General features: G+C 42.7%; 1 protein-coding gene across 6 annotated transcripts in view; it reads right to left on the minus strand.

The window, feature by feature from the left end:
* The window catches only part of DGKI (diacylglycerol kinase iota), a 304,108-nt gene that overhangs the window by 241,000 nt on the left and 37,792 nt on the right, over positions 1-25,316 (minus strand). Inside the window, exon 1 of one of the 6 annotated variants that reach the window (XM_043518610.1) lies at positions 10,807-11,385. The exons of 4 other annotated variants lie outside the window; for them this stretch is intronic. The gene's annotated coding sequence lies outside the window, so the exon portion shown is untranslated. Of the gene's footprint in view, positions 1-5,300; positions 5,378-10,806; positions 11,386-25,316 lie in introns of those variants that run through there. One more of the 6 variants, XM_043518614.1, reaches the window with a different exon arrangement.

Genomic DNA, 25,316 nt, shown 5'->3' on the forward strand with positions numbered 1-25,316 from the left:
CACTGAGAGAGGCGATAGCAGTTTTATAGCGCAGTGTTCAGAAAACCTCCCTGACGCCCTTCAAGCTGTGCTTAAGCACAGTTATTGCTGGCATAGGTAAAATATAGGGCTCACCAACACTACAACTGTAGCAAAGTCTTGAACTGAATCCTGCTACTCGAAATTTTAGTTACGTTCTGGGGAACGTGGGTAGAGTCTGTCCACATCGAACATTTTAATATGTTGTAACAAGGCCAGGGAATAATTGTGTTGTTACAGGTTTCACTATAGTGTGAGGGATCCATAGTGTAGCTGGGTCCTTAACAGTGAATAGAAGAGTTGCTGTATATATACCCCATCAACAAAAACAGATGCTTGTCTTCCTATAACTCAGTATTATCTATTGACTGTGACACTCACGTCAACCTTACCTGTGTGTGTCCTACACATAAGCCATATCATAATCTACAGGCTGTGCTGACACAGAGTGGCTTATGTTAAGGCACAAAAAAAATAATCTTAGATAGCAAATACTACATGAGCAATCCAGTAGAGTTAATTTAATAATTATTTAATACAGCCTCCCGCATGATGCATAGTCCATATTAGGTAACGCAGCTATACAGAAAGGTTCATATGTCTAAATAACTATGAGGCTGATGAAATGCACCTGGAACGAACATGAGGGTGTATAGGAAAAGTGAACCAGATGTGTCAGCCAGTACATAAATACTGCACTGAGAAGGGTTCCTTATTTGTCAGATTGAGAGAAACTCTCCAGAGACTGCAATTTTGTGCCCAAATCTGATAGCTTTATTTTTGCAGACTAGCGATTTACGAGGTACCTGCTAATGGCCATTGTACAAGTCAGATGCCTTCCAAGAGTCCTTCTGAGAAAACACAGAAATTCTAATAATAAAAGCTTATGCCAAACAGAACAACCAAACCAAACACTTTCACTTCCCTCCCCAATTTACCACAGCTCACAGAGCCTTACAAGGCTAATCTGGAGTCTCGATTGCTGGAGGATGACTGGGATCTTCTTCTCAACATTATTTATTTTCCTAAAGGATTCTTGGGGCAGAGGTTTTCAGTGTGGTCAGGGTACTCCTGCCAAGTGTCTCTAGAACCAAGGTTGTAATAATTTCAACTGTTAATAAATGCCCACTGGAGATCACCCTAAGACCCAGAAATTTGTCCACTTGTGTTCCAAGCAAATGTGAAGCTGCTGGCTCACTCCTGCCCTTGTTTGTGTACCAGGCGTTATTTCCCGGACTGGCTCAATAACACACTTCCAAGATAGCTAGATTGTGTTATATCTAAGGACAGAATTAAACCCAAATGTGGAAGAGGGTGAAGGATTAGCACACCAATCCCTACTCTAGCTTCTCCACCTCACATTATTTGTTTCTCAAAGTGACACTTTTCACAATTTAGGATTGTAAAAGAACCCTTCCAAACCTAATGTAAATAGCAGTTCTCACTAGGTTAATGCTAAGCACACATCTTGTCAGTTCCAGGTTTTTTTTTCTCTGTTTCTCACCAAGGTACAACGTCAAGTGAGCTGCTCCCATTTCCTCAGAGCCTCATCTGAAGTCTCCAGAAAACACAATTTCAGGTGCTTTTTGGTGAAAATCAAAAACAAAGTCCCTTACAGCTCCTCACTGGCACCCTGATACAATCATTCCTCTGGCAGAGAACTCCCATGATTCAATCACAATTCAGAAAGATTTTACCAATATTTTCTGTCCCTGAAGTGGGGAAAGCCTCATTTCTTGGAAATTTCAATAAATGTGCAAAATACTTATATGAATTGAACAACTTCATTTAAGACATGCACAAAATGGGCAAAAGTAGGGTGCAGGCAAAGTCTCTGAGCTGTTCAGTGCTTTTGCATCACCATGCAGTGCACGTTCTGACAGCATTTTTCTTCAAGAGATACTCTCTCATTCATTACTTTAAAGTAAATAAATTGATTCGACTCTGACTAATTACTGAAGATGTGGATAAAGGTAGATATCCAAATCCCACATCATTCTGCTCCTCAGATTTCTGTTTTATTATTTCCTCTATCCCACCTGTATTGTACTGAAGTATACAATTTTTTTAATTGCTGCATCCATGCTATGCAGACATCATCACTAAGCTACTCTCATGACTCTTATTCCTTAGAGAATCCACAGGTTCAGAACCTCATCAATGTACATGAGAAGTTAAGACTATTTTTGCCAGAATGCATTACTTTGTATTTAGACAAGTTACGTTTCAAGTGCCACTATCATATTACATAATCCCCAAAGCACTGAAATCTATCTCAAGCATTTCACAGCCCTCCACAATTTTTACTAAACACTTTATTTTTCAATTCTCTTTTATACTGACTGGCCTAGTGAAGTCCTCTATTTCTCTAGAAAACAGTGGCAGCATGAGCAGAAGCAGTGCAAATTTCTCCATACTGCCCTATCAATGTGTCTGGGCCCTAACATTGACGGATCATCTCTAAAGGCAAGAATGTCTCTAGCTGATTTAGTTCTTGGCCTCTCCTATTAGAATGCCAATTAAGGTGCCAATGAGGCATGTGGATTTTGTGATGTGATTCATCTGCTAGTAACTTGGCAAAGACTATCCAGATTGTTTCACATAAGCCACTGAACAGCTGATGGGTGATGAAAACTAGAGTCCTGCAAAATTTGCGGGGGGGACAACAACAAGCTTTCCACAAATATTCATTTGAATTTTTAAAAGAATGTGTTCCTATGTTTGCTTTCTGAAAATATCCTAGTGACAGGAATGTTTACTGAAACAGCACCTTTTATGTACACTTTGCTGAATTCAAAGCAAGGAAACCCGATTCAAAGAGTTATGCTCATCCAATTCAGGAAATAGAAACATACAAAATGTCCTGTATAGGCCCAAATCAAAAAAGATTGGAATGCAAGTATCTAACACTCAAAATGAACTACTCACAAACAAGCACAAGACTACGGCTGTTGGAAATTTTATGGGTTTATGAACATTTTTGCCATCATTTCAAATTTCTATGGAAAAAAACGGCAGGGAAATTGAAAAGAAATGTGGCTTTCTCCCCACATCAATTTCCGTCCAGCGCTACTAACAACCAAGAATTATTCACAGAAATTATCTGGTGAGTAATTTCAAATAACAAATCAGGGACAAACCATCCCGATGAGTCGAAAGAATAGTAAATATGGCAGGCGACCAGCTTGGCTTAATGGTGAAATCCTAGCGGATCTTAAACATAAAAAAGAAGCTTACAAGAAGTGGAAGGTTGGACATATGACCAGGGAAGAGTATAAAAATATTGCTCGGGCATGTAGGAAAGATATCAGGAGGGCCAAATCGCACCTGGAGCTGCAGCTAGCAAGAGATGTCAAGAGTAACAAGAAGGGTTTCTTCAGGTATGTTGGCAACAAGAAGAAAGCCAAGGAAAGTGTGGGCCCCTTACTGAATGAGGGAGGCAAGCTAGTGACAGAGGATTGTGGAAAAAGCTAATGTACTCAATGCTTTTTTTTGCCTCTGTTTTCACTAACAAGGTCAGCTCCCAGACTGCTGTGCTGGGCAACACAAAATGGGGAAGAGATGGCCAGCCCTCTGTAGAGATAGAGGTGGTTAGGGACTATTTAGAAAAGCTGGACGTGCACAAGTCCATGGGGCCGGACGAATTGCATCCGAGAGTGCTGAAGAATTGGCGGCTGTGATTGCAGAGCCCTTGGCCATATCTTTGAAAACTCGTGGCGAACGGGGGAAGTCCCGGATGACTGGAAAAAGGCTAATGTAGTGCCCATCTTTAAAAAAGGGAAGAAGGAGGATCCTGGGAACTACAGGCCGGTCAGCCTCACCTCAGTCCCTGGAAAAATCATGGAGCAGGTCCTCAAAGAATCAATCCTGAAGCACTTAGAGGAGAGGAAAGTGATCAGGAACAGTCAGCAATTGATCACCAAGGGAAGGTCATGCCTGACTAATCTAATCGCCTTTTATGATGAGATTACTGGTTCTGTGGATGAAGGGAAAGCAGTGGATGTATTGTTTCTTGACTTTAGCAAAGCTTTTGACACGGTCTCCCACAGCATCTTGTCAGCAAGTTAAGGAAGTATGGGCTGGATGAATGCACTATAAGGTGGGTAGAAAGCTGGCTAGATTGTCGGGCTCAACGGGTAGTGATCAATGGCTCCATGTCTAGTTGGCAGCCGGTGTCAAGTGGAGTGCCCCAGGGGTCGGTCCTGGGGCCCGTTTGTTCAATATCTTCATAAATGATCTGGAGGATGGTGTGGATTGCACTCTCAGCAAATTTGCGGATGATACTAAACTGGGAGGAGGTGGTAGATACGCTGGAGGGGAGGGATAGGATACAGAAGGACCTAGACAAATTGGAGGATTGGGCCAAAAGAAATCTAATGAGGTTCAATAAGGATAAGTGCAGGGTCCTGCACTTAGGATGGAAGAATCCAATGCACCGCTACAGACTAGGGACACCGAATGGCTCGGCAGCAGTTCTGCGGAAAAGGACCTAGGGGTGACAGTGGACGAGAAGCTGGATATGAGTCAGCAGTGTGCCCTTGTTGCAAGAAGGCCAATGGCATTTTGGGATGTATAAGTAGGGGCATAGCGAGCAGATCGAGGGACGTGATCGTTCCCCTCTATTCGACACTGGTGAGGCCTCATCTGGAGTACTGTGTCCAGTTTTGGGCCCCACACTACAGGAAGGATGTGGATAATTGGAAAGAGTACAACGAAGGGCAACAAAAATGATTAGGGGTCTAGAGCACATGACTTATGAGGAGAGGCTGAGGGAGCTGGGATTGTTTAGTCTGCAGAAGAGAAGAATGAGGGGGGATTTGATAGCTGCTTTCAACTACCTGAAAGGGGGTTTCAAAGAGGATGGCTCTAGACTGTTCTCACTGGTAGCAGATGACAGAACGAGGAGTAATGGTCTCAAGTTGCAATGGGGGAGGTTTAGATTGGATATTAGGAAAAACTTTTTCACTAAGAGGGTGGTGAAACACTGGAATGCGTTACCTAGGGAGGTGGTAGAATCTCCTTCCTTAGAGGTTTTTAAGGTCAGGCTTGACAAAGCCCTGGCTGGGATGATTTAACTGGGACTTGGTCCTGCTTTGAGCAGGGGGTTGGACTAGATGACCTTCTGGGGTCCCTTCCAACCCTGATATTCTATGATTCTATGATTCTATGAATTCACAAAAATCACAGTCTGCTTTTGGACAGTTAATGAAAAGCAATAGGAATAATTGTAGATGAATAAACTATTTACCCAGCTCTTACAACAGCTGTTGGTCACTACTTACCTGGCTAGATTTGAACCAGTAAGTTATCAGTCATAGGCTCGTTTCTCAATACTAGCCAACTGAACCATCCAAGCCCCCGGACCAAAACCATTCATGTCAGACTTCTCTCCACTTTTCACTTTCACCTCCCAAACGCTTCATAGAACTTCGCCCCAGCTACTGTGCATCCAGCTAACAACTTCACTCAGAAGCAGCATACATTGATTATAACTATTTCCTTTAGTTTAACCAATTTTGAGGGCATACCAAGACTTTGGACCCAAACTCCATAGCTACTCATTTTCTTTTATTCACTTAGGGAAAGCTTTTTGAAAAGCCAAGTAAATCAGGACCATTAAGTAATCTTTATTTAGAGAGAGTACACATATATTATTCTCCTTCTTACAATGTACTCTGTCCCCACCCAATCCTCCATCCAGTTTGAGATCTTGAGTCATTTTCTACATTAGTAGGTATATACACAGTAATGCTGTAAGCTAATAAGGCCTGTCTAATCAATTAATTGTGTCAAACAAACACACACACACACACGTCTAAGGTAAGTGAGCTTGGTACCATATAATACAGAGTGTCATGTTACACTAGAGATGGAGTTCTTCATGGAAGCAATGTATTATTAGGAGGAGGAGGAGGAGAGGGAGAGCTTGGTATACATGAAACACTTGGGGACAGCAGCCAAGCAAAACTGGCCACCATGTAAGAAGGAGAACAATATATAGCAGGTAACAGATACCTTCTTTCAGAAACTGTGCTGATTTGACCCTAAGAGTTTATACCTAGCCAAGTGTTAAACTATTCTGTCCTTAGACTCTCAGTCCGATCCTCAGAACTAAAAGGGGGGCTGTGTGGTTATGATTTTTGGGATCTCCTGTGGCTCCCTTTTGGAGACTGACACTACATTATTGACTTTCCAACTGTCAGGAACAGCTGCTAGTTTTTCAGGATGTATCACATGTTCTCACCAGTACCTCGGCTATTTCAAACTTTATTCTCGACAGTAATCTCAGATGAGTGTCATCCGGTTTATGTGATTTACCACTCTGCAGGTTCTCAAGTTGCTTTACAAAACATATACAGGTCTAAAAAAGTATCTTGTCAAAAATAACAGAAGTGAGTAAACAATAAAGGATTAATGTACTGTTCTCAATCTAAGTAAAGTCTATCATTTGCTTGAAGCAGTATTTCAACTTCAGCATACATTATGTTTATAAAGATATCTACTCATAAGTAACTTCCACTGTAGGACCAGAATTTGCCTCCAGCCCCTCACCCTCTCCACACACCAATTCTGAAGAAGCTTTCTTATTCTAATGGAAATATGATATCAGAAATGCTGAACCATGAAAGTGAGATGTATAAAACATTTCACTTCAAGGAATAAAATCCCTCTGAAAATTAGACCCTTTGAGGTGCTTCAAGCTGGCACCCAAAACCAGAGGCAATCAAAATTACTACTTATCTTTCAAAATATCAGCCCTAAAATCCAAATTTATAAACTTAAATAAATGGACTGACAGAGATGGAGTCAAGAGGAGCTGAGATTTCTCATCTCTTCTTAAAATCAAGATTCTTATTTAAATGCCTAAAGTGGATTTAAATGTCTAACTATACGCACCCAAATTTGTAAATTTGGGTATAGCAGAGTTACCCAGGATTATACTGAGCATAAGTGGCAAACCCCGGAGGAAAATTCAAAACTCCCAACTCCAATTCCTTTCTTTCATAGTTTCTTCCAGCACTGTTGCACAATTAATCCAGCACATGATTTTTTTATTTTTTAGGGGGATGGAGAGGCTGATTAAAGTAAGTTAATTATAGCATCTTTTTAAAGTATGCATCTGAGCACTTTTGCACGCTCACTCAGATAAAAGTGTGTTTCCAATGACTAAGTATAGAAGTGTTTGGATTTGGCTCAGACAAGCACTCTAAAAGCACAGTGTTTAGCTCACGGGTCTCAAACAAGGGGCCCGCGGGCTGCATGCGGCCTACAGGGTTATTTTCTGTGGCCTGCCAGCTCCCTGCGGCACCCACGCCCCCCAGCATTTACCTAGAGCAGCTCTGGCCCGGCGCACCTCCTCCAGGCACCTCCTCTGAAACTCCCATTGGCCGCGGTTCCCCGTTCCTAGCCAATGGGAGCTTTGGGGGAGGAACCTGGGGGAGCGGCCAGGGCAACACACTGACTCTGCGGCCCGCCCCCCCAGGTCCTGGCCGCTTCCCAGAGCGGCGCGGGGGCAGGGCGGGCAGGCAGGCAGGGAGCCTGCCCTGCCCCCCGGTGCGCGCCGGGCTGGACCCGCCCCGCAAACCCCTCCTGCAGCTGAACCCCATGTCCCGAGCCCCCTGCTGCACCCCACACCCCTCCTGCACCCCAATCCCTTGCCCTGAGTCCCTGCTGCACCCCAACCTCCTGCCCTGAGCTCCCTGCTGCATCCCACACCCCAGCTGCACTCCGACCCTCTGCCCTGAGCCCTCTTCCGCACCCCACACCCCTCCTGAACCCCGACCCCCCTCCTGCACCCCAAACTCCCTCTTGCCCCCTCCTGCACCCCAAGCCCCTCATCCCCAGCCCCACCCAAGAGCCCACACCCTCAGCCAGACCCCCCCACACACACCCCAAGCTCCTGCCCAGTGAAAATAAGCAAATGAGTGAGGGTGGGGGAGAGCAAGCGACAGAGGGAAGGGGAATGGAAAGAGCGGGGAACAGGGCCTCAGAGAAGGGTGTGGCAGGGGCAGGGCCTCAGGGAAGGGGGCAGGGCAAGGGTGATCAGTTTTATGCAATCAGATATGATTATGAGAGAGAGAAATACTGAACTTTGTTGCACCTGAACCCTTTGAGAAGTTTAAAAGTGGAAGGTTGTTTTACTCTACCCTGTTGAGATATCAGAAGTATGAAAGATAGGTATAACAGAATGGCAAACTTACTTGAAATTGGGGGGTTTTCTGCATGTTATGAACTCAAATAAGGGGCCTGTTTTACAAACTTTTCACTCTAAATGGATCATATCCACTCAACAAATGAATCTATTTCTGAGCAACAGCTGGCTTCAAAAATCAAATTTCACCCTTCATGAGGGGGAAAGAAAGGTGCAGAAAAATTTGAAGGGTACAAAATTTTCCAGATGAAACAGCAAACATTTTTGTGTAAGATTCCATAGAAACGCCAGTTTCACACTATTCAGCTAATTCATCAATTACTTTATTCTAGAGAGCTAGTTTAAATAAATAACTTGATGTTTGGAAGCATCTTGTAAAGAACTATTTGAGTTAGTAATTGATATTGGAAATTAGGCCTGGGAGAGAAATTCTTTCATTGATTATTGTCTGAAATATTATTTCTTTATTGGCTCAATCTCTCCTCACAGGCTGAGGCTGGAGCATTACTCCCCTGTCTCCTTTAGAAATGAAAGCAATTTTGATGGTGGAAAGGGGAGACTTTGTCAGGTCTCATCAATACATTTCATTACGATATTAATATAAACCCCTTTTCGAATACCTCTGAGAGCAAGCTCAGGAAGGGCGAAATAACTATTTTCTCTTAAAAGCAGAATCAAATGAATTTCACTACAATTGCTGATTAAATAGCTATGTCTGTAAAAATCCATTTGCAATGGGTGTAATGAAGTTTCTTTGCTTTTCTAATTAATAAACATTATTCAGTATAAATCCTTAGTTTTGTTTATGGTCCAGTTGGACAAACTCAAGTGCATCTGAATGTTTGGTCTCTTCTGGTCCTCTCTCAGCAAGACACCAAAATTGTGGTGAAGGTCCCAAAACAAATAACCTAATGGCATGGCATGATATGAAAAGAGCAAGAAAGAGAGAGGTTCTGCAATGGGAGATGTAGCAAAAGATCCAACCACTAGGCAAAGCAGCACCTCACAGGCACAGACAAAAGCTACACTCAGGGTTGGATGAAAAGCCCACTGAAGTCCAAGTAAGTCTTTGCACTGACTTCAATGAGCTTTAGTCAGGCCCTAAATGGGATGGTAGAAGCCAGATTAAAGTTGGCCCTGATGCCTAGCAGTGTCAAGCAGATGAACCAGGTGCTTGGCCCCTTGCCTGAGAGGGACAGGGATGCAGAAAAGTCAGAACCTTTAAACTAGAATACTTTACTTTGAAGGGAAACTCATTCATTGCTCCTCAGCCAAGACAGGGTCCAGAATTAGGCATCAAGAGCCAGGGTCAGCAGGGAAGGGAGAGGATTAAAACTAGACAGGTGGGTGGAAGAAATCTCCAGAATTTGGAGACAGACATGAGGGACCCTTGGGAGAAACAGTTACAATTTCTCAAAAGTGATTACAAGCAGTTTCTTAGCATGCAGCAGAAACATTGCTTGATTTGAGCTGTCTAAAGACTATAAAAAGAATTGTTTCAGAGTAGCAGCCGTGTTAGTCTGTATTCGCAAAAAGAAAAGGGGTACTTGTGGCACCTTAGAGACTAACAAATTTATTTGAGCATAAGCTTTCGTGAGCTATAGCTCATGAAATGCATCCGATGAAGTGAGCTGTAGCTCACGAAAGCTTATGCTCAAATAAATTTGTTAGTCTCTAAGGTGCCACAAGTACCTCTTTTCTTTTTATAAAAAGAATTAGCATTTCCAAGTGTGTGCTCTGTCCCCCACCTAATCCTCCATCCAGTTTGAGATCTTGAGTCATTCTCTACAGTAGTAGGTATATACACAGTAATGCTGTAAGCTAATATGGCCTTGTCTAATCAATTAATTGTGCCAAACACACACGCCTCTAAAGGTAAGTGAGCTGGTACAATACAATACAGAGTGTCATGTTGCGCTGTAGGTGGAGTTCTTCATGGAAGCATAATGACAGGTTTCAGAGTAGCAGTCGTGTTAGTCTGTATTCGCAAAAAGAAAAGGAGTACTTGTGGCACCTTAGAGACTAACAAATTTATGTCTTTAAGGTTCCACAAGTACTCCTTTTCTTCGTAGAAGCAATGTATTATTATTATTAATTATTATTATTATTATTAGGAGGAGGAGGAGGAGGAGGAGAGGGAGAGCTTGGTATACATGAAACACTTGGGGACAGCAGCCAAGCAAAACTGGCCACCATGTCACTAACAAAGCTAAGAAGCAGCCATTCCTGCAAACGCACACTTACCAGCTATCCAAGGAGCCTGACACAGACAATTTACACCTGCTCTGCTTCCTGCTGCTTTTACGAAAGAAATCCATGCACCCCGCACTCATAGCTTCCAGGAAAAGCCAAGACCAAAAATCCAGTGCCTAAAATGGCCAGGCTATATGAAAAGCAGATATGAGTTCAGTCTTCAGGGAAATCCCCTGCAAATTCACCAGTCAACTCCTTCCCCCACCTCCCATCTAGATAAACAAATCAAACTGAAAAAGGAAGCTAAGAAAAAAAGAAAAAGAATCCAAGGCCAATCTTTTAACACAAATGGTGCTCACAAGCTGATCAGCTCACAAGCTGAAGCAGGAGTCTGTTTAAATGATATATGGCTAAAAGGCAAGCATGTATACATATACACACACCTACGTCAGACTCTTCCCTGGCAAGTGAATTAACTGGCAGATGGTGTCAGAACCTGAGCTGCTGTCAAGAGCAGAGTTCACACAGTCCTCTCCACTTGCCATGCTTGAGTAAGAGAAAGCAACAAACAAAAATAGCCAGTGTGTATAGGGCATAATCAGCTTTATCCTGGACAAAGATGAGAAGCTCTGATGGCCCTTTTATTTTCTCCCTTCCCCACCTCTAAATCCCTTACATGCAAACTCCTGTCTTTTGGAGGAGACAGGAAATGACAGAAGTAAAAGCCACGGTGCAACTTCCATTCAAAAGAAAAATATACCCTCCCTTTAGGACTATAGGTGCCTGAGTTTTATACAAAGAAATCAGATCTTAGTTTTACCAACAAAAATAATAAAATCTGGGCCTGAGAAAGACGGAGGAAGAGAGAGAGAAAGAGTGAGAACACCTGGTTGAAGCATTGCCAAAATGTAAGAAAAAAAAAACGACTAGGATTGTCTAAAAAAAAAAAAAAGACAAATGAGGCAGATAACAGGCAGTTGGAAGGGAGGTAAAATTGGAGAGAGTCACAATGACATTTGTTAGAGAGTTTATTCCTTCACCCTCTCATTTCCCTAGTCCTTCTCACATGAACAGAGAGCAACAATACCCAAAGTCTGAAGGTGCAAACAAATAGATGTTTATTGGGGTGAACTTCCAGCAAGCAATTATTCCAATTTCATTCCTCAGTGTCCCCCTTCCCAGCTCTGATGCCACAGAGCCTTGCCTGTGTCCCTGTTCCCATTCCCTCCCTTAGCAAAACATTCCAATTTCCAACCCCCCTTCCACCCTATACTTCCTGATTTATTGCAGACTATATAGTAAAACTTGAGTTCTGCTTCGCTATACCTTAACCAATCATTTTACTGAAATGTAACCAACCAATCCTAATATATTGTAACATGATTATCTAACCAATTATATCCCACCACCTTAATTGGTTTACACCCAAAAAAATTAATTATACAGCAGACAGCAATAATCACAGAACCAGACAGAGATTATACAGACAAACAATAGGGAAATAGGGACTACAGTGATAGAACAACAAAGAAATGAGGATTTCACACCCCAGCTATTGATAAGTGAATTCTTGCCAGACAGGATGCTATCAAACTAAGTTTTCTTTCAATCTTCTAGGCTCTTCCTTTTCTCTGGAGGTGATAGATCGGATCGCCTTTCTAACAGCCCAAAACTGCCTTAATTCAGTGTGACTGGTGAGGACATGACTGTTCACTTTCCAGCTTATGGCTGCCTCTGCTGCTTAGCCAAAGACCTTAGCCTAAAACCAAGGCCTTAGACTAACAATAGTGAGAGAAGGCCTATAAACAGGCAGACTGATTTTGATTCTTGTTTTATACCTCTATAACTAGCTAAGTGATAAGAATACACCTAAATTCTTAAAGTCTAGGCCTTTACAGACAGGCCTGAATATCTATATCCTAACAACATTGTGCAGACATCTTTGTTATTAATAATTATTATTGGTAATAAACAATTGAGAGGATTTCATACTAAGCAAGAGTCCTTTCTTTACAATCCCCTGGATCCCACCTCCCTCTGAGCACCTGCCTTACATAGCTTCCCTTGTATTATCATTAGCTGCTTGGATAATTGATAGCTGAGCTCGTCCGTCCCTTACTAAGAAAAGAACTACATGGTACTTAAACATGAGCCTACTATAAATAAACACACAACATGACCAACATTTGCCAGTATCTGATGAAGGCTTCCCCCTAGGGTCCTAACGTTGGCTTGTTTCTGAGAATCAGAGACCCAAGTGAGAGTAAGGTAAAAACACTTTCAGTTAAATCTGCAGGGTTGAGGGAGAGGAGTACTTTCATATTTTATGTGATCCGAAAAAAATATCCACACTATCAAACGTTAAGCTTAGTTTGCTAGTCACATTTAAAAGCTTTACAATTTTTTAGCAGCAACGGTGAAGCTCAAATTGGCTCAATTGGCACATGGGCCCAAAAACTCAGAGGCAATATTTAAGGTGATGTGTGTTGTACATTAGCAAGTGGGTGCAAGGGAATCTCAGATGGTTTAACTCCATGGCTGGCATTAGGCACAGGCTGCTTAGGCTCCGACTCTGCAAGGGCACCTCCAGCCCTGCCACCACCTGGCAGCCATATTAACACTCGTCTAGCTCATGTCCCATTAAGGTGCCCCAATCCGCAATAGCAGCAGTATCCAGGACCGCCCAAACCAGCACAGCTCACATCTAGCTACGCCTAGCACACCCCTTGGAGTGATTCCTCTAGTGGGAAAATATCTACCTCTGGTCTTGTTTAACTCACACACTAAGGAGCAAGACAAAGGCAAGAAGATGCATTGTAAACCGCGTCTGACCTGCTTTAACATACACCTTCTTGACTAGTTGCTTTCCCTCCGCTTCCAGACCCTCTGCATCTAAATTACATCAGCTTACAATGCCTGACATATCACCTCTTTATTTGGCCCTAGCTGTTTAGCCAAACCATTTGTGCCTGCAGAGTCAGGCTGGAAATCACATAAAAATCTCCCCTATAAGTTTGCTGGTATTTCCTGCTTTTGGTCAGAATAGAAACACCATGAGAAAAGTTCTCTTTATGGCAGTTACCCACTTCCACCTCTGCTTCTGGCTGGAACCCACAAGCACACACTTTCATTTTTATGAGTTTGTGGGGAGGAGATTATTTTTATACGTAACTAACCCTATCCTTTTGAGATCCAGAATTCCTTGCTTCTGGATTTGGGTGATGGTTACAGTCAATTCTTATTTTATATGATCTAGTTCATCCACCCTTATTTTGTGGATCACAGAGTTTTTGAAAATGTAAAAGATCTTCTATTTCTGGAAAGTTGCCTTCTCTCTTCCTTCAGCGTCCTTTCTCTAAACACTAGATTAGGCCTTTTCTAATGGAAATTTGCCCCAATTTCAGCCATCTGTAGGCAACTACCAACAGAGCTGCACCAGTGTAAAACCTTAGTGTGGACAAGGCAAAGTGCAATTTACATCAGTGAAACTTAACCCATTTCCAAGCAGGTGTGAGCTCCATCAAGGCAAATTGTGACCTGCCTTGACTAGTCTAGGGATTATATTGTTGCAGCTATTTTGGTCCAATCCCTGTCATAAATATACAGATAGGGGTAGCATAAAATCCCTTCTGGGCAGCTGTATTGAATCTTTACCTGTAAGGGTATAAGAAGTTCAAATAACCTGGTTGGCACCAGACCAAAAGGACCAATAAGGAAAGAAGATACTTTCAAATCTACGGGGGGAGGTTTTGTTTGTGCTCTCTTTGTTCCCTCTCCGGACGGAGAGAGAAGCCAAGCAGGGACAACATCTCCTGAAAATATACCTGGAATAACCCATCTAAGAATTACAAAAATTGTAAGTGAGGCAAGGAAATGCGTTAGGTTATCTTTTGTTTTAGCTTGTGAATTTTTTCTATGTCAAAAGGTAGTTTTATTCCTGTTTTTTGTAACTGTCAAGCTGAATTCAGAGGGGAGTCCTCTGGGTTTTAAATCTTTTTTTTTAAAGTTACCTTCCATCCTGATTTTGCAGGTGTGATTTTTTTTTTTTACAATAAAGTTTTTCTTTTAAGAACCTGATTGATTTTTAGTGTCCTAAAAACCAAAGGGTTTGGTTTGTTCTTACATTGTAACCAATTGGTTGGTATACTATTCTCAAGCCTCCCCAGGAAAGGGGGTGAAGGGGCTTGGGGGGATATTTGGGGGGGAATAGGGACTCCAAGTGACCCTTTCCTGATTTTTTTTGTAAATCACTTGGTGGTGGCAGCAATACCGTCCAAGGACAAGGAAAGGAATTTGTGCTTTGAGGAAGTTTTTAACCTAAGCAGGTAGAATATAAACTTAGGGGGCTTTCATCTGTACCCCAGAGTTCAGAGTGGGGAGGGAACCTTGACAATCCCTATGGTAGAAAAGACATAGATTTGCCTCACAGCATCACCTTCCTGCCATAAAATCTGTGATGATGAAAAGGAGCAGAGAACATCTGAAAATTAACTGGAGATTCTTGAACTAAAAGTAAATGCTCCTGATCCAGGGGTCTGTATATCCAGTGGGTCACAAAGTCAAGAAAATGGTCAGTCTATTTACTCCAAAATGCAATGAAGGAACAAAAGCCTTAAACATTTGAGCAAAGCAAGAATGTACGTCTTACAGAAGTTTCCGCTCCTGAGTTTCCTTCTTCTCTGTTCATTGAGTCTCTCTTTGGAAAGCATGGCTGCTCCCCCAGATCTATAGGTTAATTCAGATTTATTTATTCCCAGACGAAAAAAAATACAGTAAAATGGAGTGTAGGTTGAGAGTACACACCAGTAAGGGTAAAAAACGGGTTTAAAAAACCCCACATTACAGGAATGTTTTAATTATCCCAAAAAACAGTTATCACAAGCCCAGGAAAGTCAGACTTAAGGCTACACTTAAAAGAAATCCAAACAGGTATGGAAATACACAGTTAAAACACCTAAACAACCTTAACTCTGTCCTAAAAAGACATCATGCAATAACCGTACAAATATGATTACAGCATTTTACTATTTGTGATCTCAGATTAGATTGAACTGATTTTTATAGAATACTAATAACAGAAACCCTTTAGGCTGTCACCAGTGTTGCCAACTCCACACAGGCATGGAAACTGGGCCTAGTAATCCACTATCTGTTCACTCTCCCTCATACAACCAATGAAACTGTTGCTTGCAAATTAACTATGGAGTACAGACGCTCCCCGACTTATGCAGTCTTTCCATTTCGGAATGCCTTGCATAAATCGAATTTTGCGTAAGTCGGAAATGTATATCCAACCATTGTGCAAAAAAAAAAAAAACCCTCCTATTTCTAGCTTATGGAACTTTTTGCGGATTTGCGTAAATCAGGTCTTGCGTAACCCAGGGAGCATCTGTAAGGATGTTTATTGGTTGAGTTACCTCTGATACCCAGTGGTCTAGGACTCTTGGCATGGCACAGATGAATACATGCATTATTGTAGCTGTACACTGCATGGTAATAATTTGTAAAGTCAAAGTGGCTGGAAACTTAAAAACTGGACGACAACAGACTGCACAACCCAGTGATGACTGAGCCCAGTGATATTGTGAATAAAAAGAATTCTCAAGCATACTGTTTCCATCACTTCATACTGACTCAACAAACATTCTAGGCTTCAGAGTGGCAGGGAGTGACAATCCTGAAATCTTATATTGATTAAGGTTTTTCCCTATTTTTCCTCTTATGGTGTTACTACAAGTGGTGACTGGTTGAGCTACCTCTGATTTCATAGCAACCACGCCTTATTGGGGCTGTTGACCTGACCTTGTACGTAGCCTACATACTCATAGCAATTGGATAAAATAATAGCTAATAACAATTTAGCTTAATTTCAACCTAATTTCTACAAATATAGCCTATGAGCAAGATTTCAATTAATTTTAACTATTTGGAAAGTTGGAAGAGTCTGTTATTCCATTATTAAGATCATTTGGGACAAAGAAAAGAATGACATACTTAAAAGACCCATTTTTAAATTAAACTCAAATGAATTCGTTGATTTACTTGTAAATTCATTTTGTTTTTAAAGACTATACACTGTAATTTGGGGGAGCGTATGCTGTATTCCTCATATATAACAATGAGGTCAACTCCCTGTTTTAAGTGCAAAACTGAATTCAGCTTCGCTATGGCATTATGAGTTGAACCTCCATAAAGAGAGCATATGAACTCCTTGAGTACAGCTGAGGATCTGTTCCTGCTTGTGCTGAGAAAACAGTAGTTTTGTTCTCTCCTCTTACAAAGGAGACACACACACATGCAGGCTCTCTCGTGCCACTTTTGCTTTTGTTCTTTCTTGGTATTATTTTCCTTAATCTGAAATAAATGCCATTTTAGACTGCAAGTATATGGTTGTATGGAAATAAACAACAATTTGTCCCAATTCCCAACAGAATATGCAAATAGAGATGGTCTGGCATTTTATGGCATTTAAGCCATTCAGTTTATTTGGGAGCAGTCATTATCTAGTGATGCACAGTCGTGGTCTCAGAGCAGCCACTCAGATTGCATGGTGGGAAGAGGAAAGAATCTAAAACCAATCCCATTGTGGTCATGTGACAGACAATGGGCACTTGGCAGGATGGATAGTACAACACCACACGACTTTAAAAAAAACATAACTTTAGATATCTGCATAAGTTGGAAATCTCATAATGAGAATCTCTTAGCCTAAGACCACCAAAAAAGCCACATAGTATAAAAGAGAATCCTTTTCTTCTCACTATCATTTGAATAGCCAGTGCTGGAGGGCAGGCAGGGAACACAGGGAAGGGAAAGAGAGTGAGATTGTTCAAACAGCTTTCTCTCTCACCAACTGAAACAAATACACACACAAATGGAAGCTTGAATATTTAATGTCTAAAACAAACAGGAAAAATTCCCAAAACAAGCGCTAGAATGGCAACACCAGCGATTAATGAGATAAAGTGTTTACATGCAGCCACAATAATACCAATCGGGGTAAGTAAAACCCCTAGAGATGAGAAGAGGCAGGTTCATTTTACAGGAACAGGGAGCGGAGGATCAGGCTGAGAGTTCCTGACCTTCTTTGTCTTTGTTGCGTGTCTTTGCACAATGTGGTTAAAAACCCAGACAAGATGGAGGCAGTTAACAAGGATCAGTGATGAGTCTCAATACATAGTGTTATTTTAAATTTTTATATAAAGAGAACAAATGAGCCCTCTTTAACTCTTGATTTAGTTTAATAGAGTCATAGATAAGAAAACCTGTATTATTTCCCTCTGGCCTGCATGCCAACTGTCCTTATTTAGGATGAAGAGACCCTTCCCCTACTTTTTTTAACAAACCATTATTGTTTTCCTATCATCCTTCCAAAAGCTTCTAGTCCAGTGTATTCCAGCTGAGCTATTTTATTTATCCCTATTGGCTCTAGATTTCAAAATGTTAGCCTGTATATTCTAGGATGATGGCACAGAGAACCTTCTGCATGAAGCATACAGGTGTGTTCTTGCAGCCAGGAGAGCTGTAGAAGTGTTGAGCTCTTATCGTTTTTACTGTGCAAAGGCAAGTCCACTTCATGTTGGATTTTCCACAGTACATGAGCAATGACCCTCAGCATCCTCCTCAGTTGTCAGCTAAAGCATATACATGGAGCATAGAGAAAACAGCTCAAAACCTGCGTATCCAAAACACAAAGTACCAAAAGGCCTGACGAGCTAATGGAACAATGCCCCAAAGGCCAACTACCAGAAGGAACTGATACACTTGAGAAAGCGTGACCTATTCCATCCAGTAGAGAGCAGCAGTTTGACAGGCTCACAAGCCTGTATACATCACACAGACCAAGGAGGTAATGACATGACTTCAGCTGTGTCGATGTAGCCAGCGCAGTATCGAATTCTGCCTTGGGGACCAGATGTAGCTGTAACGCAAGACCATTTCATTTCATACAATCTGTATCCCAGACTGCTTTACTGTTCATACAGAATTTCAGCAATGAGCACTATATAGAATAGAAACAGAAGAGAGAAATGTAAAGGTGTGGTAGAAATGGAAAATCAGGGAGGAAGAGCAATACATGAAAGGCTGTGCAGGATGATGAGAGCTGCAGAGGGAGTGGCTGTTGCATGAGAAGTTGTTGAGGCCAGAAGAGAGGCTAATAATACTGCAAAGGAGGCAAAACAGTAGTATGTAGAGAGACGAAGTCTATTGGATAGGTTGAAGCAGGGATTGAGTGGGGCAACGCCTTGCTTACTTAATTAGTAGCATCATTGTTAGATTTCATAGATTTCATTCCAATGAGGTGACTAGGAGCAACTCATACCTTCTGTCTGCCTGAAGACTCAGGCCGCATTGCTTGGGCTTCACATTCTTTTGATTCTGCCATGAGGACTAGAAACTTAGGGTATTTCTACACTGCAGCCAGGAGTGAGCCTCCCAGCCCATGTAGGTAAACTGGTGCTAGTGGGAGTCAAGCTAGCATGCTAGAAATCGTGTGGATGTTGTGACCAGCAGAGACTCAGGCTAGCCACCCAAGCTCAGACCCATGGGAACAGGTGGGCACAAGAGTCCAAGCAATCCATATCGCTAGTTTTAGTGGGCTAGCTGGAGCCCCTCAAGCATGAATTTGTTTACCTGGGCTGGGAGGCTCACTCCCAGCTGCAGTGTAGACATATCCTTACCGAGCCTGATTTTAAGAGGTGTCGCATACCTGCAGCTTCCTCTAGTGTTAGCAGAAGTTGTGGGTACTCCACATTTCTGAAAATCAGACTCAACCCTTCATCCCACCTTTTGTCTCTCAAATGGATAGATGAATTCTGTAGAAATAGAGCCCTCAGAAAAGGTCTGGTACTGTATACTACCACCTATTGGCTTACTCCAACCCTGAGCTACAGCAAGCCCATGGAAGATTTAAAAACTAGGAGGTGAGTTTAAAACTGGACCCTGAAATAAATGGGGAGCCAGTGGAATTTAAGGTGCTTCTGTGCATAACAGTGTAAGAATACTTAGCCAGAAGTGCATTCCTAAGGCACGTACATCTGCTTTTCTCGGCACATTACCTTCACAGGTACAACGCAGCAAGAAACAAAGATCTGAACAAGCTCATGCTGGAAATCGTGAGACATGTTCCTAGGGTACCGTCACAAGTCCTCTCAAAGTGCCTGCTGAGAGATTTGCCATGGCAATGGCGACATTTCTAGGAACTGGCAAGTAATGTGGGCAAAGACTTTTCCTGTGAAGACAAACCACTGTCTCTGCAGGAACTTTTCCTGGGTTCAGGAAGAAGATCTAAACTTCCATTCCCTACATTTCTAACCCCTACTTCCTAAGTGGCTCCAAACAAGAAGCATTACATGTGGCTCCCCGTGGAGCCTTCTGTGATTACCATGCCTGAATGAGGATACACATGTGGAAGCAATGCCATGCACCCTCTCTGGTTAGTCCTGCATCTTACAAGGCCCTGTGCTAGGGCACCCATTCTGTGAAGCACTCAAACTGTACAGACCTAGCTCTTGAGAATTGTACTGGCTTTTGCCTTTAGACTAAAACCTGCAAGGCAGGGTCTGTAAACAGTTCCATAATTTGCACTTTGCGCAGCCTCATGTACATGGATGGTTCTGTGTGAATAATGATAATAAAACAGGAATTAAAGTGTGCAGGTCCCAGATTTCTGTAACAAACGTGGGGGCAGGCAGATGTCGGGGGAGGTTTTCCCAGCTGTTTGGGGTGGGAGTATGCCATAGCTGCTGAGTTTTTGTTTCTTTGGGGAAGGGAATTTGTCCCCCAGGCTGCCCATTTAGTTGAAAACAGCACTCATTACAGATTCAGTGAAAAGGAAATACGCTTGAGGTATGAGCTCGCATGAACGTAACTGTGTAGCTTTTGATGGCTGTAAAATAAATAATGTGGTCCATCTCCCTTAGCTTTTGTTTCTTTTTGCCTTCCCCTGCTATTTCCCCACACTCTGCTTTCCTCTTCTACATCTGAGTTCACCTTTTTCTGAAGCTGTTGGTATCCAAGTCTCCCTCAGGTTAATCTTTTATCATTTTTCTGACTTTTTAAATGCATCTTTCCCTTGATAAGCTTTATTCCCTTCTTTCTTCAAGTCTTATTTTCTTCTCTGACTCTCTCTTTCACCTATTTGTTTCTTCCTTTGAGTATTCTCCTCTCTCTCCCCCCTCCCCCTTCTAACGGGTTGGGTGTTTTGTTTTGTTTTTTTTTTTACAGTTTAAGATTTTTCCCCCCTCTATTACTTTGATTTTCTCTCTTCTCTGTTAAACCCCTTCCTCTCACTTGCCTCCATTCTCCCTCTCATCTCCACATATTTTCAGCACTAATCTTTTGATCCCTCCCCCATTCTCTTTCCCTTCTCTATCTCCCAGCCCCAGATCCTCTCTCCTGCTTTCCTCCTACCACAATCTGCAGCATTTTCTCTCAGGTGTCTCCCTTCCCCAGTTTTACAGCCCACTGCATTTTTTTTATTCTATTCCAGGATTTCTCAACCTTTTTTTGAACCAGGCCCCATCTGAGCATATGCTTTTATTTTTTAAACTTGGAGCGCTCCCTCCCAAAAAACAATATTTGCATGAGTGGTGGTGGTGACCTGGTGCTTTGTCCCCTCCCCACACTTTTACTATAACTACAGAGTTATCAGAAAGCTCACCACTCCCGCTAGATATCCCCTCCCCAGTTCAGAACCTATTCTATTTAGGTTCTTATGCTTCATCCTCAAAATTTCATCCGGTCTCTCCAGCCTCAGACTCCCACCTGCACTTCAATGCTTTTCTCCATCTTCTACATTTTCCCTGTTCCCATATTCTCTTCATCCCGCTCCCTTCATTTCTCATGATCACCTGGTTTCTCAGTCTCTCTGCATGTCCAGCTAATCTATTAGTGTTAATAACCACCTCCTGTCAGAGTTCTGAACATCAGGGCTTTTCGGATCAAGGATAAACTCCCAGATCACAGGGGGTCCCCTAAAACACACAGCCTTATGCACTATACAGCACCGCACTCCACACACACCTAAGGCTAGTCCTGTACGCAGTTTTCTCCTGCTATCCTCCATCTTCAGCTTTTAAACCATCATTAGGCACAGGTAAGTTTTAACTCTGTTTAGCTGGTGTAGATGAGGTCCCCAAGGCATACTCTCTATTGTGTATATAGCCGACTCACTCATTCCCTCTATAGGGAATTTGTTAGCCTCTATAGGGCAGTCACACATACAGGTGGTTGACATCTTACTATTAACATCACAGATGGCCACATCGCAAGTCAGTTTGACAAGATCTCTCAGGTCCCCCTTGTTGACACACCCTGGTACATGTACACAACGTCTGCCAGGGAAATGCTCTATTCTCACTTAATTGAAAGCCACACCAATATTCTGGTGTTGAAGGGGAAAATATTCTTTCACAGGCAGAGAAATTATGTTTGCCAGACAGACGGAGGATTATAATGATTTATTTAAAATGTACAGTGTGAGAAAGTGAGTTTCAACAAACAAAATCCAATTAAGGAAATCACTCAATCAACCTCCCTGAGGCTGGGGGTTGGCAAAAGAGCCATTCAATAGGCCCTCCATTATAATATCTCTATCTAGGCTGTATGAACCTAGTTATTTTCCATGTTGCACTGATCTCAACAAGAGCTATACTTAACCTCTTTCATCCTCCGCTCACCTTGAGAATCTAATGACTAAGTACTTACGCTTTTATAATTTGTTTTTTAAATATTAGTTTGGAGCTGAAGGGGCACAGAGCTCACAAAACGAGAATTGAGATTGTGGAACTGAGAGATTTTGAGTAAGGCAAAAATTTTCTACCAGACTTCTTCTCCCATGATGCACCATGGCTGAGAACTCCCATGATATACCACCTCTCCTCTCCAAGATGAGAGACCATGATGTATTGCGAGACATAGTACTCTGAACAGGCATAGAAGAGAATGGGGGCAAGAGGCATGCAAGCTACAACCCCCATAAAGGTACTGCATCAGCATTTCCAAATCAAAATTTTTCAGTTTTGAGCCAAAATGTTTTAGTATTTGAATTTCCCCTGAAAAACTGAAGTTTTTCACACAGAAAACCAGATTTGACCAGATCTAGTATTGCAGTAGGGTGGCCAGGGTGGCAGAGCAGAAATAGTGGCTGCTTTCCTAACACAAGGGTGTTTGAGGAGATTCTCATTGGCATGTTTAGGGGATAGTTATTATTAGTTCAGTTTGTATTATGGTATCACTTGAGAACTCCAGTCAAGTTTCAGGGCCCCATTGTGCTAGGCACCTTTTAGATAAGAAATGAAGAAGAAAGTCTCAGACCCTGGAAAGCTCACAGTCCGCATGGCGGATAGGACAAAACCGACACACTGGGTGGAGATGGGTTGGGAGGAGGAGGAGGAGCTGGTGGTAACCATAAAACAAACAGAATTTAGCAAATCAGCAGAAATGTCACTTGTCTAACTAACCCCAGATGGGAGTGATTTGTAGGCTTCGCAGCAGAAGTTGGTTTTGAGGAGAGACCTAAGAGAGGATACACTTTACAAATGGTGAGGGAGCTGTCTCCAGGCATAGGTGGGTAGTATGGGAAGAAGGATGGCAGTGCTTGAGGCAAAGCAGATAAGCAGGCAATGAAGGCTGCATCGTTGTCACAGCAAAGGCGAGTGCCAGTGGTTCACTAAGTTAGTAGATAGGCTAGAAGGGGTGGGGCTAAATGGTGATCGGTCTTAAAAGGACAAAGGAGCCTGTGCGTGCTGCAGTGGAAGAGGGGGAGTCAGTGGAGGGCTGCAAAGAGGTGGGTGATGCAATGAACATCATCCAGTGCTCAGCGCAGGAGAGAGGGAGTCAGGATTCATGAGCTCTACTCCCAGCTCTGGCACTGATTTGCTAGGTGACCTTGGCCAAGTCACTCACACCAGGATTTTCATATCCATATATAGGCACCTAAATAACTGCCCTGATTGTCAGTGCTGAGCACTCCACAGTTCTGACTGACTTGCGAGCGGTGGAGTTTCAATACCCCTGAAAAATCAAACCCTCACTGACCTGCTATTTAAAGACCCTAGACACCCTGCTTTCATTTTTCTCCTCTGATCTCTGTTCCTCTCTCTCTTCTTCTGAAACAGAATACTGCTGCCCCTCCAATCTTCCACAGATGCACACACCATTTTAGTCATTGGCCTCACTCCTTCCTCCTGCTCCCATGATTTCACATAACATAAGCAGGGTCAGGCTGAACAAATCAGCATTGAGTCTTTCTACAATTACTCTTCAAAAATGCAGAATCAGCGCCAAATTCCCCTCTCATGCTGGCAACAAACCCACTGAAATTTATGGGACTGCACCTGTGTCAATGAGGAAAATTTACCCCTTAGCTGTTGAATCTTTCTATAAACAAAAAAGCCAGATAGGTCAAAGGAAGAGACAGCTTAGAAGAGAGTAATGAAAGAATCAGCTGAACTGAACTGGCCTGTGTGCACAGAGAATGAGAGAGAAGGGGAATGAGGAGGAGAAATTGAATTTAGCACAGCAAGGCAGAGGGGTTGAAGAAATGTTTGTCTTTATAACAGAGACTGAGGTACACCAACCTTTGTGGATACCTTCACAGCTAGAGTCCTTCTTAAAGCATAATAGAAATACAGATTATTCTGTCTGTGAACATAATCCATGGAAACAATCCTAATGGGTTTATGCCACATGTGCACTTACTCTTCCCTAGACTGGCTAGGGGCTGCTTAACCCTCTGGTGCACATTGTAGCAGTCTGAATGCTGCTCTAACTTACATCTGGCTACCCACAGCCTCACTTCTTGTAGCTGACAATACCCAGCAGCATTCCACCCATGAGTCCTGGAGAGCTTTGTGTTGAGAATCATGTAGAGCTAAACTCTGTGTCAGTCAGGAAAGCCCTCTATTACAAGGGGAATTCCCCAGGAAACTGGATCCATGAGCTTTATGGCCTCTTTGCACAGCTGCCATTGGGCAGTGGTGAATTGGACCTTTTATCTGTCTCATTCTCGCTCCTCTTCTCTCATTTTCCACTCTATTCCTCTAAATTGCAGAGCACAGGGACATAAATTGGGAGATTCATATGGATGCTCTGCTTCCAGTGTTTGGGCTGATATCAAAGTATGCTCTGTCCATCCTTCCCATGTTTGCTACCCCTACTCTTCTACAGCCAACAGCCATTCTCTCTCCCCTCTGCCAAACCGACACAATCCCTTCTTTTTCCCCATTTGATGCAAACCATGCAACAGTGGGTCTGTCTACACTGCAGTCCCTGGGTGTGACTGCAGCTCGTGTAGACATACCTAAGCTTTTAATCTACCTCGCTCAGGTACTGGACTCGCAGTGAAGCCATAGCAGCATGGGCTGTACAAGCCTGCTCAGGACCCTGGGTACTTACTTGAGCGGCAGCTAGTGAGATTAAAGCTAGCCCAGGTGTATCTAAACGAGCTGCAATCACACCTCAAGACTGCAGCAGTCAAGTGGTGAGTTTTTTTCAGGACATTGGGGCCTGTCCTAAATCAACTCATTCTTCCCTCTCTCTGCCCCAAATTGTTAGTGTGTCTTCTGGCAGCCTGTTGCCATAAGAAACCTTATCTTTATCTGCTTTGCTTGTTAGACGGGCTGGCATCAATATATATCCTTCCTGCGGCTCCCATTCCGCCTCCTCTCTCCTTGAGGGATTGAAGGGAGGGGAATATATTTGACTCCCTCTCTCTCCATCCTTGAAAGAATCTGATCTTTTAAATCTTAATGCACCACGCTTGACAGAAGCAACCGATGTTGTGCAATGAAATGTGTTAGGTGGGTATGCTGCAAGGCTTTGCAGATACAGAAAGGGGAGATGGGAGGGAGAAGGGCACCAGGTCAGACAAGAACCAAAAAGGGTGCCTTTTTGAAAACCAGACACTACAGCGGCAGAGGGCTTTCTGGTTTCGGAGTGCACGATGCCA

Source organism: Dermochelys coriacea, chromosome 1 (assembly GCF_009764565.3).
Source record: "Dermochelys coriacea isolate rDerCor1 chromosome 1, rDerCor1.pri.v4, whole genome shotgun sequence".
NCBI classification, from domain to species: domain Eukaryota; kingdom Metazoa; phylum Chordata; order Testudines; family Dermochelyidae; genus Dermochelys; species Dermochelys coriacea.